This window comes from Geotrypetes seraphini, chromosome 12 (genome assembly GCF_902459505.1).
Source record: "Geotrypetes seraphini chromosome 12, aGeoSer1.1, whole genome shotgun sequence".
NCBI lineage: Eukaryota > Metazoa > Chordata > Amphibia > Gymnophiona > Dermophiidae > Geotrypetes > Geotrypetes seraphini.
Window position 1 is genome coordinate 77,684,430 of NC_047095.1, and position 12,488 is coordinate 77,696,917.

General features: G+C 44.6%; 1 protein-coding gene across 3 annotated transcripts in view; it reads right to left on the bottom strand.

Annotated features, from left to right (window-relative positions):
• Positions 1-11,731, bottom strand: part of TMEM125 (transmembrane protein 125) — a 73,059-nt gene extending 61,328 nt beyond the window's left edge. For 2 of the 3 annotated variants that reach the window (XM_033916488.1, XM_033916490.1), the window contains exon 1: positions 11,537-11,719. The gene's annotated coding sequence lies outside the window, so the exon portion shown is untranslated. Of the gene's footprint in view, positions 1-11,536 lie in introns of all 3 variants that reach the window. The other variant, XM_033916489.1, reaches the window with a different exon arrangement.
• Positions 11,732-12,488: the final 757 nt, after the last annotated feature.

Here is a 12,488-nt window from a genome sequence, read left to right on the forward strand (position 1 = left end):
AAAGGCAAAAATCCCCTCCATTACTGAATTAGAAATTAATGCCACCAAATGCCCTATACAGTCCGATCTTAAACTCCTAGGAATGATGATAGATAGATGCTGCACAATGCAGGTCCAAATCAACAAGACGACCCAGAAAGCATGCTTAACCAGGAGAAATAAGAAAATTCTTCGACATAGAGCAATATAGGCTCATAGTCCAATCCCTAGTCCTAGGTCTAGTGGACTATTGCAACATCCTCTATCTTCCTTGCCCTGCAAACATGATAAAACAACTACAGACTGTACAAAACACAGCTCTCAAATTGATCTACTCGCTAAGAAAATATGACCACACCACAGCCTTCCTAGACTCACACTGGTTACCAATACAAGCACTTATTCAATTCAAATTATTCAAAGCATTAAATGGCATTGCCCCACTTACCTAAACTACCGCCTAAATCAGAACTTTACTACTAGACAAAGAAGAATCCAGACCCCATTTACCCCTACAAAGGTACTCAGCGCAAGAAGATGTATGACAACCTACTAGCGACGCAAGCAGCAAAACTTGACCACTCCATCTCCAACTTGCTGACAACAACAAACGACTTCAAATCATTTCGAAAAGAAATCAAAACCCTTCTATTCAAAAAATTTATCCAGATATCTTAATTCTTCCCCTTGTCCTTCCCCTCCCTTGTAAATTCCCCCTCAATGTCTCACCCTCTCTTGCAATTTTTTTCTCTCCAAAGTATCAACCATGTATACAGATCCCTAATTGTAAAATTCCTGGAAATGTCCAGTTATCTTTTTTTGTAATCCGCCTAGAACTGCAAGGTACGGGCGGAATAGAAGTCACTAATGTAAAGTAATGTTCAATATTCAGCCAGGTAACCACATAAATGGGACCATATAAAACACAGTCCTGTCTTTATGTGTCAAATATCAAGTATTAGCTGGCTCGGCACTGAATGTCTCAGAATAACACAGGTGGCTGAATTTTGACCCCTTTCTCTTTCCTTAATTTGGGCAGGTAGAATGGAGTAACAATACTTTACTACTACTAGATCTACACAGTATTGTACCCACTATATACAGGTTCTTTCTCTGTTCCTAGTGGGATCAAAATCTAAGTTTTGTACCTGGGTAATGGAGAAAGGGCTAAGTGACTTGCCCAGAGTCTCAAGGACTTCAGTGGCAATTCCAGCCAGTTCCCCAGGATCACAGTCCACTGCACTAGCCATCAGGCTAGTCCTCCACTCATACAAAGTTTTTTAAAAAAGCAAAGTATGGTATCTCTTTGTCCTCCTACCCGCCTATTCTAAATACAACTATTTTGAAGGTAGGTTTGCATAATTTCCCATCTTTGATCAAATCTCTTTTTTTTCCAAATATATTTTTATTAATGTTGCATACAGGAACAAGACAAAACTCAAGGTTGCATAGTGTACAACACAAGTAAATGGTTCCCAAGACTCTTCCAAACTTCACTATGGTACCTATCCCCCCAAACAAACAGAAATATCTGCTCACAAAAAGTATAACCCATTCCAGTGCGTCATGTACCAAGAAGAAATCATACATTCAACAAGTGGTTGATCAAGTTCAAGTTTTATTAAAATTTTGATGTATCGCAATATCATTAATTCAAAGTGATTTACAATGAAAAACAGGGTCTTAATTATTAACTACAACTAACACACACGAACATGACATACCAATACATAAGGGAAGTAGGGAGAACTACAATAAGCTTAGTAAAGGACACATGAAAGGAAAGTACAGAAGGAGGGTAAGAAATTTTAAAAGTAATGATAAAATGGAATAAAAAATTAAGAACTTTTTTTTTTCAATTTCTCAGAGCCTAAAGACAGAGTACCTGTGAGTTTAAGCAACGAATGGGATCAAATCTCTTTAAGTGATCATAGCACATAGCAGTCAGCTTTTCCATCACATAAACAGACATAGCTTTTGTCTCCATTTACCTACTATCAGCGGACATTGGAGGAGAACGTTCCCTCTGATCATTCCCTCAGCCTTGAGACTCATGACTCAATAAACATAGATAAGGTGCTAAAAATGAATACATACTGAAAACATTTTGCAATTCAACTTCAGGACATTGTCACATCCCACACCCATCCAGCATTCGTATGTCTGTACTGGTGATATCTTATTCAAGTGTACTTATGTCATAAGCTGATTCCTTTAATTTTTCTAAGATAAATGACAAATTAATCTCAGTAGCCTCAGCAATAATAATTCCCCAATACCCCTCATCAAAATCTTGTTGCAAATCAGTTTTCCACTCCAACATATACTTCAATTTACTGAACATATTGAAGGTCATTTTTTAAAAGAGTCAAAGTCTGACTTGGACATTTCCAAAGTCAGAAACAGAGAAACTTCTATTATTGAAAGCCAAACCGCTAGATGTCCAAACAAATGTTTTTTGAAAATCGTCTACTTCGACGTCTAGGACAACAGAATATCAAACCTTAGGAAGCCTAACTTTACACCCCATTTTCGACCACAGAAACATCCAAGTTGAAAACATCTAAATTCAGACTATTTGGATTTGGGAGTGGCCATCATTGTGATGGACTGTTCACATAAATATGCCAATAGACCATTTGGACACCTTAGAAGGCATTGCTGTGAACATCACATAGATTGCTAGAAGTATATCTCTTATAATTTATGATGAATCTTCCAAAACTTCTCCAAAACCTACTAGACCCACCTGTCTACCAACCCCAATAGCCTTCATGGCTGCAGGTAGCACCTATATGGCAGCAGAATAGGGTTTTGATGGGTTTTAGTGGACTCACACCTGGGGACACCTTAGAAGGCACTGCTGTGAACGTCACATAGAGTCCTGGAAGTATATCTTACCATATACCTCTTATAATTTATGGTGAATCCTCCAAAACTTCTCCAAAACCTACTGGACCCACCTGTCTACCAACCCCAATAGCCCTCATGGCTGCAGGTAGCACCTATATGGCAGCAGAGTAGGGTTTTGGTGGGTTTTAGTGCACTCACACTTTCACCATAATTGTAGTAGTTAGATTGGCTTATGGGCCTGGGTCCTCCTCTCTATAGTTCACTAGCCCACCCATCAAGCTACTTAAGACACCTGTGTGATGTTCTACTAGGCTTTCCCATACCAAGTGCTGCTGTTCTAGAGACAGGTGTACTCTTTCATTCAGATTTTTTTGGAGGTGGAAGGGGGTCAGTGACCAGTGGAGGAGTATGTGTGGGATCATACCTTAATGTATCCAGTAGTCATCTGGTCAGTTTGGGTACCTTTGTGGCATTTAGATGCTTCTAAAACAGGTCTAGCTCCAAACATTTAAGTTCTGTGCAATAGTGCTGCCCAATTTACGATTCGAATCGATTCAGTTTTTAAAATAATCAGCCTCCCGATCAGTGGCGTACCAAGGGGGGGGGCGTGGGGGGAGGTCCACCCCCGGTGCCAAGCCCTGAGGGGGTGCTCCCGGTCCGGTTCCCCCCCCCTGCGTCCGGTTCAGCCCCGACGTCTCGCATCTAGATTCCTCCCCGCACCATTTACCTGAAGCAGCCTGCAGCAAGATCGCGATCTTTGCACTGCTTCGGCTGTTTCCTTCGCCACGGTCCAGCCCTCCTCTGACATCAGAGGAGGGGCGGGACTGCGGCAGAGGAAACAGCCAAAGCAGCACAAAGATCGCTGGGATCGTGATCTTGCTACAGGCTGCTTCAGGTAAATGGTGCAGGCAAGCTGGGCGGATGAGCGGTCCTTCGAGGTGGTGGGAGAGCGAGTGGTCCTGCAGGGGGGGGGGGGTGCAGGCCTTCAGGGTGGGGCGGGCGGGCAGGCAGGCCAGCCTTGGGGGGGGAAGGAGACAGGCCTTCAGGGGGACAGGCCTTCAAGGAAGGGACAGGCAGGCAGGCCTTCAAGGGGGGGGCAGGCAAGCCTTCAAGGGGGGGGGGCAGGCAGGCCTTCGGGGGAGGGTGCAGGCCTTCAAGGGGGGAACAGGCCTTCAAGAGGGGGTGCAGGCCTTCAAGGGGGGGACAGGCCTTCAAGGGGAGGACAGGCATTCGGGGGGAGGTGCAGGCCTTAAAGGGGGGGAGAGGCCTTCAGGGGTGGGATGCAGACCTTTAAGGGGGGGACAGGCCTTCAGGGGAGGGGGCCCTTGTGCAGAAGTACACGGATGGAAGGGGGAGGGGTTCAAAGAGACGTGCATATGCCGGACTTTGGGTGGGAAGAAATAATGGGTATGAAAATAGAGGAGAGGGAGAGAGATGATGGACCATGGGTTTTAGGGAGGGTAGGAACAGAAAGGGAGAGAAGTTGGACACAAGGGATGTTGTGGAGGGGGGGAATAGAGATACTGGTTAGGAGGGTAGTTGGGAAAAGAAAGAGAGAGATGGTGGACCCTGGGGTGGTGGGGAAGGAGGGAGAGATGCTGGATGAAAGGGTAGTTAAGAAAAGGTGGATCTGTGGAGGGAGACGAAAAAAAAGGAAAGATGCCAGACATTTGGGGGAGGGAAGGGAAACGGGGAGGACAGAGATGGCAGATGGATGGTTAGCATGCAGAAAGAAGGAAGAAGGAGACCCTGGCAAGCAAGTTATCAGAAGACAACCAGAGCCTTGGACCAATATTTGAAAAATAACCAGACAACAAAAGGTAGAAAAACTAATTTTATTTTCTGTTTTGTGATTACAATATGTCAGATTTGAAATGTGTATCCTGCCAGAGCTGGTGTTAGACTACAAACGTAAGCTAGGATTTCACAGAGAGAGGAAAAGTCCTTTTTGTTTCTTTATTTTATTTACACCACAGCACCAGTGTGGTTAGGAGAAGCCAAAGGGGGGTGAAAAAGCTATAAAATAAACCCACCAGGATGTTTGTAAAAAACACCCAATTGGGCATTAAAATCAAATCGATAAACCAATTCAATAGGTTGAATCGAAAATTTTTTTCCTGAATCTGGCAGCACTAGTTTGTGATACTGTCGTAGACTTTAGGACCTGGGATTGGGGAGAGATGGCATCCTCAGTACTTTATAATGCAAGTGAAACGAGAATTGGGTCAGACTTTTGAAGGGTCTGCAGAAGAAAAATATTGTATAGGCCGGGGACATGAGATAGCAGGAAATGGGAATTTTTCTTCCTTCTATTTTTGTGAATGGAAAGGCTGAGGATGTCAGAGTTCAGTTAAAATATGTGCTTTATAAGAAAATATAATAATATGTTTTATAAAATTTATAAGCATTGCTGGCCTACCCGGTGAGGTGTTCCTAGTGGTGGAGGCAGCGTGTCAATGTGTTGAGAGGAAGAGGTGGGCTGGGAAATTCTGCTGAGCAAACTCCAGGCCCATTTCCACCCCTCAGTTAGTCCACTCCACTCAACTGGTTCACACACTGAGTGGGTGTTGTGCCTGGGTAGTTGTTTTGGGATCTCTTCCAGTAGGTTGTCAGTATCTCCTTGTGGTTGAAGGAAGGAAACTTTGTTAACCTTAGCATTGACCTTCAGAATATGTTTGTAACAGCGCTGCTTGTGTGGCATTAGGCTATGTAGTGATCGAAAAAAAAAAACAAAAAACATTTCCTGCACAGCTAAGTCCGTGTGAAGTTACCTTGTGCTGTATTTGACATCTAGCAAGGTCTCTGTTTGGAAGGAAAGATCTAAACTTAAAAATGAAGTGGCCAGAAGTTATGGTAAAAGCAGATAGTGTAGCTGGTTTTAAGAAAGATTTGAACAAATTCCTGGAGGAAAAGTCCATAGTCTGTTATTAAGACAAGGGGGAAGTGTCTGCTTGCCCTGGATCGGTAGCATGGAATGTTGCTATTCTTTGGATTTTGACCAGGTATTAGTGACCTGGATTGGCTACCATGAGAATGGGCTACTGGGCATGATGGACAATTGGTCTGACACAGTTAGGCTATTCTTATGTTATGTTCTCATCTGTAGGGGCCTTTGTTTTCACTTCTTATTTTAATGTATTTTTTTTCTGGGAACTTATCAGTGTTTTTTTTATAATGGGAACAAAAATGGAAGAGAATTAATGTGTGTGGAATGGGGGGGGGGGGGGGGGGTAACTAATTTCTTCAGCTAAATAATTCAATCCACCTCAACCAGACATAGGAGAACTCACGTATCATTCACACACCCTCCAACCAAAAATGTCAAAAGAAAAAAACTGTTCAACAACCTCCTAGTCATTTGAGCTGCAACACTCGACCCCCAACTCTACAACCTATTGACCTTGACCACAGACTACAAAACCTTCAAAAAAGAAATAAAAACCCTTCTATTCAAAAAACACATAAAATCGAATTAACACAATCAGAACTGTCCCAAGCATCACCTGCAACTACTCCATATGTACTTCTGATGTCATGACAATTCAGACATAATTTATGTTATGTTATGTTTGGAATAATGGTTACTGTCTTAGATTTTAGGACCTGGGATTGGGGAGAGATGGCATCCTCAGTACTTTATAATGCAAGTGAAACGAGGATTTGGTCAGACTTTTGAAGGGTCTGCAGAAGAAAAATATTGTATAGGCCGGGGACATGAGACAGCAGGAAATGGGAACTTTTCTTCCTTCTATTTTTGTGAATGGCAAGGCTGAGGATGTCAGAGAGTTCAGTTAAAATATGTGCTTTATAAGAAAATATAATAATGTGTTTTATAAAGTTTATAAGCATTGCTGGCCTACCCGGTGAGATGTTCCTAATGGTGGTGGTGGTGGCAGCGTGTCAATGTGTTGAGAGGAAGAGGTGGTCTGGGAAATTCTGCTGAGCAAACTTCGGGCCCATTTCCACCCCCTAATTAGTCCACTCCACTCAACTGGTTCACACACTGAGTGGGTCTTTGGGTGTTGTTCCTGGGTAGTTGTTTTGGGATCTCTTCCAGTGGTTTGTCAGTATCTCCTTCTGGTCCAAGGAAGGAAACTTTGTTAACCTTAGCATTGACCTTCAGAATATGTTTGTAACAGCGCTGCTTGTAATGTAATGTAATATATGAGGTTCAATAAAAAAAATTTTCACTGCCTGTTTCTATTCTGACCATTTATTCCGTTTCATGGTCATTACAAAAAATATTTTTTTACATGGGGGGGCGGTGTCAAAAAATGATGGGCCCCGGGTGCCACATACCCTAGGTACGCCACTGCTCCCGATTCAATGACCGACCCTTCCCCCCCTGCCTTCCTAAAGTAGGAGTGGCAGTGCTGCCTTTTGCTGGCCATCCACTGCCACTCCTGCTTGAGGGGGGAGGGTCAGTCGGAAAGGCCTGCATGTTCCCCCAGCTTCCTGGCTCTTACCTTAAACGAATATGGCAGCCTGCAGGATCACCGGTGCTGTAGTGATCCTTGCAGCTGCCCATTGTCCTCAGCGGCACGTTCTCTCTGCTACAGTCCCACCCCTCCTCTGATGTCAGGGTCAGGATCGCGGCAGAGGAAAATGCCGCTGAGGATGACGGCAGCTGCAAAGATTGCCATAGCACCGGCAATCCTGCAGGCTTCCGTATTAGCTTAAGGTAAAAGTGGGGAAGCTAGGGAAACATGCAGGGGGGAGCAGGCCTTTATGGGTGGGGGGAGGCAGTATAACACATTTGCTATACTCGTATGTTGAAGATTGAGAGATGCCTGCCAGGCCTGTGAACAGGGAGGAGGAAGAAGAGAGGGGAGGAGAAGGAAGGAAGGGGAGGGGAGGGGAGATGCCAGACCTGGGGTGAAGTGAAGGGAAGAGAGAGACCAAACCAAAAAGAGGGGGAGGAAAGCAGAGGAGAGATGCTGGACTAATGGAGAGAGGGAGAGAGAAATGCAAGACCACAAGGGGAAGGGTACAAAAGGGACAGATACTGCTCCAAAGTAGGTGGGCAGGGTGCAGGATGGCAGGAGAGATAGTAGGAGAAAGCCTGTACATGGGGAAGAGGATACAGGAGGTAAGGAAGAGAGAAAGAAGAAGCTGGATATGGGGAGAGATAAGATGCTGGGCATGGAGGGAGCATAGGAACAGGGACACAAGGGGGACAGTACTGGAGAGGAGAATAGGGACAGGGACACAGAAGATAGATGCTGGATAAAAGGGTAGTTGAGAAAAGGAGAGATGGTGGATCTGTGGATGGTGGGGTCCATTGCTACAGCTGTGGGGGGATGGAGATGAAAAAAAGGAAAGATGCCAGACCTCCGTGGGAGGAAAGGGAAACAGAAGGGGAGGACAGAGATGGATGGTTAGCACAGAGAAAGAAGAAAGAAGGAGAACCTGTTCAGAAGACAGTCAAAGCCTGGGACCAACATGATATGAAAAATGACCAGACAACAAAAGGTAGGAAAAATAATTTTATTTTCTGTTTTGTGATTACAATATGTCAGATTTGAAATGTGTATCCTTCCAGAGCTGGTATTAGACCGCGAACGTGAGCTAGGGTTTAACAGAGAGAGGAAAAGTCTTTTTTGTTTACACCACAGCGCCAGTGGGGTTGGAGAGGGCAAAGGGGGTGAAGAGGCTATAAAAGGGGTGACAAGGCTATAAAATAAACCCATCAGGATGTTTGAAAAAAAAAAAAAAAAATTCAGCCAATTAGGCAAGAAAATCAAATCAAATCAAATCAAATCGAAAAATCGATTCAATAGGCTGAATCGAATCAAAATTTTTTTCCTGAATCGGGCAGCACTACTGTACCCAGGACGTCTTGGAAAAGGTTCAATTATTGCCGCAAGATGTCCACGTTAAGCACGCCCATAACATGCCTCCCAATATGCCCCTAGAACTCTGGATGCACAACAGGCAAAACGCCTTGCTAGATATCCAGAAAAATGGCTTAAAAAATTGACACTAGGATGTCCAAGTGCCGACATATGACAGCTATTGGATGTTTTTATTTTTTGATTATGAGGCCTATTGCATTTTATTTCCCTATATAAAACCATAATTAGCCCCTGGAGCCTTTCTTTTCCAGCCTTAAGATTTCCAATATTCCTCCAACACCTCCTGGCATACAACTCCTTTCCTCTTTCTCTTACTTGCTAGTTTCCTCATTCCCTTTATCTATTTCCTTTCTCAACCTTTCTCCTCCTTCTCCAGCTTTCACATTTTCTAACCCTCTCCCTTCCTCTTTCTCACTTTTCCTTCCTACCCCTTCCTCCTTTCTGATCCCTTCACCCCTGGAGCTAGTACTCAGGGGGTATGAGGAGCGAGAAGACAGCAACAGAGCCCAGAGTTCCTGCAAGAGTTCCCAGGCGAGTGTGAGCTGGGATCAGACCACAAACACTGCCTTTACAGGAGAAGCCCCAGGACAGGGAGCCTCAGCTGCTGGGCCGTAAGCAAGGATTCCCTACAAGGGCTTAGAACCTGGAGGCCCAATGAACCCAATCCTTGAGAAACCATGTACCACTTAGCTCCTCCATGAAAATGAGGTCTAGCGAGAGGAGAGCTCTGCAAAAGAGACTGCTTAGATATTATCTTACTAGTCGTTAAGCCCGTTACATTAACGGGTGCTAGAATTTATGTCTGTCTGTATTTTTCTTTCTGTCTCTTTCCTCCCTCCATTTCCCTGTGTAGCGCTGTCTCTGCTTTCTTCCTCAGTCTGCACTCTCAAGCTGTAACATTACTGCTTAGCTTTTTCTCCCTGCAAGCATCTCTGCTCTCTTTCTCATCCCCAGTCTCTTTGCTATTTTTCTCTTCTTGCAGAGGTCTCTGCTCTCCTTTCTCTATATGTTCCTGATTCCTGCAAACTTCTGTTTTCTCTGTATGCTCTTGATCCTGTGTTTCCCTGTAGGTGTCTTTTCCCTTTTTTTTTTTTTTATTCCTTCTTCATGTATGGTTGATTTATTAAAAGTTTTTTTATTTTTCCTATTTGTTGCATGCCTGTCTCCTTGGCCGCTGTATGTTTCTATTTTTTTGCTTTGTGTGTTTGTTTGTGTTTTTTTGCTGATTGTCTACTTGGTCGCTGTCAGTCTGTCTGTCTCATTGGCTGCTGTATGTCTGTATGCCTTTTTTTCAGTCTAACTCCTTGGCCACTGTATGTCTGGAAGGTTTTTTTTCCTGAATTTATCCTTGGGCATTGTATTTTTTTTTTTTTCTGTTTGTCTCCTTGGCTGTTTGTATTTTTTTGCTGTCTCTCTGTCTGTCTACTTGGACGCTGTATGTAAGAATGTCTGTCTGTCATTTTTTTTCCTGTGTCTCTCTCTCCTTGTCCTCTGTGTTTTGTTATTTTTTCAATCTGTCTCTTTAGCCCCCTGTCCTTCTGTGACTGTCTGTGTGTCTCTCTCTACTTGTGCACTGTTGTTTGTTTGTTTTTTTCAATCTCTCTTTAGCTCCTGATCCCCTCTCACTGACCCTTGCGCGACTGCATGTAATTCCGGTTAGGTTTCCATGGCAACCCTGCTCGCGGGTCTGTGAGTGTAGGGCCGTTTTGTCGGGTCTGGCGGCGCCGGGTTGGGAAGAGTCCTGGCTCCTTTTTTGGTTTGGGCCCGTGCAGAGGGGCTCAACAGCGCACAACCACCTTTCCTTCCCTCCCTCCATCAGGTGCAGTGCAGCTCCACCAATGTTAAAAGCAGCCGCGTTGAAATCGGAGCCCTGCCACTGCCGTAGCACTTTCCCCTCTGCCTTGGTCCCGCCCCTTCTCTGACATATGGGACCGCGGCAGAGGGAACGTGTTACGGTGGCGGCAGGGCTCCAATTTCAAAGCAGCTGCTTTTAACATAGGCGGAGCTGAACTGTACCTGATGGAGGAAGTGAAGGAACGGTGGGGTAAATTTGGTCAACGGCAGGAATTGTTTGGCAGACCAAGCACCGTGAAACCGTGAGGAAGGCCGCCGCAGCCTCGCAGCTAGGTAGGGGGACAACAATGGCGCTTATGCTCAAGCCCCCGCTGCAGCTCCTCTCTCAATCCTGGTGCGGTTCGAGAGAGGATTCGTGGCGGCGGCTTGAGCATAAGCGCGATTGTTGTCCAAGTTGCCGAGTTTGGTGATGTAAACCCACGCATGCGCACTAAAAAAAACGCGACGGGATCAGGGAACACGTTTTTTTAGTGCGCATGCGCGTCCTACCATTTTATTATATTAGATTCTTCTACTGGTTATAAATAGATGATGTTGAGAGGCTGTTTCATATTTCCCCCTCATCATCCAAGTTTAATGAATCCTTTCCTTAAAATTACACCTTTGGGACTTTACTGACTTACTGGACGAAGAAAGGTAAAAATGAGGACATTGCAATGCCTTTTAGCCTCTCAGAAAACAGTCCTGAAAAGTTCACAAGCAACTCCCCTGCTTTGTTCAAAGAGCTTCAAGTGAAGCAAACCAGAGTTTGTGAATTTGTGGGTTTATCATCCCATATTGGAAAAAAAGCATCAAAGAAACAGGAAGTGTGAGGCTAAATCTCCTCACAGACAAGCAGCAATCCACCTTACACATTTCAAGCTCACTGCAACTAAAAGCAAGTGGAGGTTCTCTCGGACTGGAATTTGACCTTTTCCCCTCCCTCTAGCAGGTGTCTCCTCTAAGTCTCCTACCAGTGAGCTGAGACTGTCTGTGACCGAGATTCCACTGCTTACCTGTTCCAGGTGTCTCTGCGTCTCCTACCAGCGAGCTGAGACTGTCTGTGACTGAGATTCCACTGCTTACCTATTCCAGGTGTGTCTGCGTCTCCTACCAGTGAGCTGAGACTGTCTCTGACTGAGATGCCAAGCTTTGCACTGCTCAGCTGTTTATCATTACAGAACAGGTGTAAATTGCTTCTCTTCCTGCTTGGCTCCTAATCTTTCCTTTCCTCCGCCCTTTCAAAACCCTCTCAGCTCCGCTCCTACCTGTGATTGGATGTAACCAGTAACCTTTTACCTGGGGAGGAACATTTTCCAGTAAGGTAGTGTCATAGTGAGATCAAATCCTTTTCACAAACACAGCCTATGTGTGAGGGAGAACAACTTTCCTGCTCTTGCTTGGGTTTTCATTAAAATGTAATTCTATCCCCCCCTTACTCTTCTCTTCTATATATAAGTTCATGTAAACCTTCTCTTCCTATATTTTAAGTTCTTGTAAACCGTGCTGAGCTCCACATCAGTGGAGATGATGCGGTATATAAACTTAAGGTTTAGTTTAGTTCTCTGTGTCTCCTGAGCTCACTTTTTCTGCAGTGTTTCATTCACATTTCTGGGGTTCTTAATTGCTCTCTTTGTAGGTCACTTTCCTGGTCTCTCTCTGTGATTTCTATGTGGCAATGCAGAATGAAAGGAAAGCAGAAGTAAAACAGCATCAGGTCCTCAATATTGAGCAGGAGCTGCTGGAGTTATACACGGAAATTCAATGCCAGGTCGTGTTTGGGCTCCAGCATTGGATTTCTGGGTTTAGAGAGCCCTTCAGCACTTCACGGACTAAGACGGAATTTTCTGTGGTCCTATATATGCAGTGACCTTGGCCGCTTAACTCTTATCAGTCTGACAGCAGCCAGTCCATCTGTGTAAGGGGGAAATGTTTCTTTCCATTCATTTGAGACGGTGAGGGGCTGCT